The sequence below is a fragment of the Sorex fumeus genome, unplaced genomic scaffold (genome assembly GCF_029834395.1).
Source record: "Sorex fumeus unplaced genomic scaffold, SorFum_2.1 ptg000051l, whole genome shotgun sequence".
Lineage (NCBI taxonomy): Eukaryota > Metazoa > Chordata > Mammalia > Eulipotyphla > Soricidae > Sorex > Sorex fumeus.
The window spans coordinates 4,362,007-4,366,716 of record NW_026606108.1 but is presented as its reverse complement, the minus strand read 5'-3'; positions in this window follow the sequence as shown (position 1 = coordinate 4,366,716).

The following is a 4,710-nucleotide window of genomic DNA, read 5'->3' as shown; positions in this document are numbered from 1 at the left end:
ACAAATTTGGGATTCCACCTTCAAATCACACTCCAGAGCTCCTCTGAGCTTCAGGAAGTGGACTCCAATTTTTAGTTTGCTTTGTTTTGGGCTATTCCTGGCAGTGTTCACTGGCTTCTGGGCTGCTTCTAAATGTCCCTAATCACCAAGTTTCTTCCTTTTGGGGTTGGGGGTTTGTTTATCTTGGAGGAGGTGGGACTGAGGAGTAGTGCTATTTTGGAGGAATATCTAGAAAGCAGAAGAGTGTGGGCGAGGTTATAGAATGTAAGAACTCACTGAGAATATATTTTTGAGTGTGGAGGTGTTTGGGCCATACCTAGCAGTGCTCAGGGCTTACTCCCAGCACTGTGCTCAGGGATCAGTCCTTGTGGGGCTCTGGGAACCCTTTGGGGTGCCGGGGATGGAGCCTGGGTCTGTTGCTGCAAGGCAAGTGCCCTTAATCACTGTCCTACCTCCTCAGCCCCCATATGAATACATTTTGTGTTGGTTGTCACCAACAGCTCTAACATCTGTGAACTTTGCATTGAGCAGACTCCAGTGGAGTCCATTTCCTGCACTATCTCTAGATCTAACATAGAAGCTTCCATTGGGAGGAGAGATATGAGCTCCCAGAGGTGGGTGGCACGGCTGACACAGGCTAACACGCCAGTGGTGGGGAACAGAGAATCCATCCTGAAGAGTGGATTTAAAGCCTGGGGTTTACAGATGGCAAGGAGAGATAGATAGATAGATAGATAGACAGAGACGAGAGAGAGAGAGAGAGAGAGAGAGAGAGAGAGAGAGAGAGAGCGCTTCCTGTTCAAACAATGCCTGTGTGGCACTTGCTTTCTCCTATCCTCTCTGGGAAGTAGAAAGAAATCAGAGGGCAATTTCCTGCTAGTAGCGCCAGATGACACAGCCCCACTTCTGGAAGGGCCTGTTCCTCTCCTGGGGCCATGGAGTGAGCTTCCTCTATTGTAGCCAGTTCCTTTCCATTTTAAACATCTGCTCGGGGAAGCTAAGCGAACTCCCTCTTAATCATCCCGATTGGGAATGAATAAATCCACGCATTTATCTTGTACGCAGTAATTGGCCATGAAGTGTTCTACAATCCTTCATTAAGGTGATAAGATCCAAAAATAGATGCCAAATAGGTTTAGTGGGATGAATCGGCCCACCTGAAGGATGTAAATAAATGTCTTGTAAATGTAGTGGTTTGCAGAGGTGTGTGTGTGTGTGTGTGTGTGTGTGTGTATGTGTGTGTGTGTGTTTGTGTGTGTGTATGCATGCATGCTCGCATGTAAGTACACATATATGTGTATCTTGGAGAGAAAAATGGGAACTTAGAAAGGTCCTTTTTGGAATTATTTATTCAAATAAACCTTTATTCCATGTTAGATCGCACTGGAATAACTATTAGGACAGCGCCCTCTTGTCTCTAATAATCTAGCTTCAGCCCCACTTGTTCCTGCCCACTGATCTCTGCTCTTCTCTGTTTCCAAGGTGAGCTCCTGGGGGATAGGGCAGCGTGAGCAGGTGTCCATCCCCAGAGGCACATGCTCATGACCATCATTCTCCTTTCTGCTTTGTCTCACATTGGACTTTGGCTCATCACAGCAAAACATTCAGAGTCGTGACTAGGCTCCTTTTGGGACACAGGGAGGATTTCAAAGCACCTGGTCTCCTTGACCCCACCCCCACCCCCACATACACATGCACACACTTCCCCTGACACTGTGGAAATACCTGAAAGCTACAGAAATTAATTTAAAAAAAACACAACACAGATTTCAGTCCCAGGACTGGAGTTTCTGCTGTAACCAGAACCTTACTGTATATCAGGCCCCTTGCAATCAGATAGCAAGTAGAGTTTGGAGAAATTTGGGGAAGAATTTGGGGGAGTTTGAGATCGATCCACGGCCTCGGCTGCCTTAAACAGGGTGTTGTTAGTTGAGACAAAGATGAAAACGCCTCAGTTGAAGTGAAAAGCAATGAAAAATCCCATTTTCCCTCCCTCATTGCAGAGACTATTCACAGAACCCCGGATTCCTCTCACAAGACCCAGAGCCTGCACTTGAAGGACCTTGCCCACAAAGGCTTAGAAGAACGTGAAGGGATGGGATAGCACAAACGGATAGGAAGGTATACACCTTCTGTTGCGGGCAGCCCCAGACCCAGCCTTCCCTCTCAACAGGCACCTTTTAAGTTTGGTTATTAAAGTTTAGGTCCAGCGATTTCAGTGTTGTTGAGCTGTTTAGTTTGGTTTGGCTGTTTAGCTCTGTCATTCCTTAAATCCATGGATGTGTCTGAATCCCCTTAACCTCTGCCCCATTGCTTCTCATCTGCCTCTTCTCCCCTCCCGCCTTCACTCTATTTCTTTCCTTCTCCCTATACTCTGGGGCCAAAGGTGATCTAGGCACTGCATTTCCTCATTCACGTGACTCTAAATACCACAGATAAGTGATATCTGCATGCCACAGTTTTATACCTGCTGCATATAAATGTCGTATCTCTAAACCATGTATAGTAACATGTGGGTTCTCAAAGTGGGATCCATTTATCGCCTGGAACTGGGAGGTGGAGTGGGGTTCCTTAGTCACTGTCAGGGGCTGGCAAGGAAAAATCTATTTTAATCAGAATACCTAGATATTCAGGAGCGTACACTGAATATTTTAAAAGTCTTCATGAGCAGTCACTAAGTAGTTATTCTGATTTCTAATGGAATGAATGCTCTTAGTCGAAAGTGTTAAAACTTTCTAAGTTTTTTTTTTTAATGTGTCAGATATCAATAAAAACCACCCAAATGAAATACAATTCTTTGGGTCTTCACTAACTTACAGAGAGTAAATGTTTCCTAAGACTAAAAAAGAGCCATTGACATAGCACATTGCTTATTGCATTCACATTTATTAGTATTTAGTATAAATGAAATAGTAATATTTAGTCTGAATGGCTAAAAGGTGCATGAGAAAATGCTCTACATAACTAATCAGCAGGGAGATGCAGATCAAAACAACAATGAGATATCATCTCACACCACAGAAACTGTTCCACATCCAAAAGAACAAAAGCAACTGGTATTGGCGTGGATGTAGCGAGAAAGGGACCCTCCTTCACTGCTGTTAGGAATGCCGACTGGTTCAGCCCTTTTGAAAAACAGTATGGATGATTCTCAAAAACTTAGAAATTGAGCTCCCATTTGACCCAGAAATACCATTCCTGGGAATATATCCGGGAGAGGCCAAAAAATATAGTCAAAGTGACATCTGCACTTGTATGTTCATTGTTGCACTGTTCAAAATAGCCAAAATCTGGAAAAATCTGAGTGCCCGAGAAACAGACAACTGGTTAAAGAAACTTTGGTACATCTACACAATAGAATACTATGCAGCAGTTAGAAAGAATGAGGTCATGAAATTTGCGAACAAGTGGTCCTATGTGGAAAGTATCATGCTAAGTGAAATGAGTCAGAAAGAGAGGCACAGACATAGAAAGACTACACTCATCTGGGGAATATAAAGTAATAGAATGAGAGACTAACACCCAAGAATAGTTTATATAAAGTACCAGGAGGTTTGCTCCATGGCTTGGAAGATAGCAGCACATGCTTGGAGAAAACGCAGCTCAGATAGAGAAGGGAACACCAAGTAAAGGGTGTTTGGAGGACTCACTTGGGATGCGAGACATGTGCTGAAAGTAGACTATAAACCAAAGATGTTGGCCACTCAATACCTCTATTGTAAACCACAACACCCTAAAGGAAAGAGAGAGCAAAAGGGAATACCCCGCCATAGAGGTGGGGGCATGGGAGAGATGGAAGGGCTGCTGGGTTCATTGGTGGTGGAGAATGGGCACTGGTGGAGGGATGGGTACTTGATCACTGTATAACTGAAACCTAAACACAAAATATGTAATCTACAACTGTACCTCATGGTGTTTCACTAATAAAAAATAAATAAATAAAGCCACTCATTATCTTTAAAAAAGTAATATTTAGAAATTTTCTTTTTCATCTCAACATTGTCTTTAAAAGGAGAATGAAAGTGATGGACATAGAAGCAGTTCATTTGACTGAACCACATCTACAATAGTTTAAAAAAAGAGGAAACTCTTAGGTCTTGAACACTTGTTAAGAATTTGCCATGAAAATACGCACACATGTGACTTTATGAAGCATATGCTTCCCATTTGGTTTTTGTGCCATGCCTGGCTGTGCTCAAGGGGACTGTATGGAGTGCTGGGGCTTGAACCTGGTCAGCTGCATAATGCCCTGCCCTCCATACTACCTCTTTGTCTCCATAAAGTATATGCTTATGGTCTCCTTTATGAATATAATTTACTTATAAACAATATATTTGCTTCGTGATGGAAGATACATGCTTCACTCCTCTGCTTCCCAAACTGCCAAATGCTGCAACTGAAGGCATCGTTTGATAAGCCCCTTCTCTGCCTCAGCCACTAGTAATTTCTCTTTTCGTGAGAGACATCCAGCAAGTGGACAGCTTGGCAAATACTAGGGCCTCTGATCAGCACAGTATTAACCATTGCTGATATCACAGTATCAGCCATCACTGAGTTTTTGTCCTGTTTCCTCTAAAGTCATGTCCAACTCTTGGTCTTCTGCCTAACCTGGACAATGAGAGTGGTCATTGGACTCTAAACTGCAGAATAGAGAATTCATAATCCTCTATATGCAGTTGGCTCAATTGGCTCCTATATCTTTTACTAGAC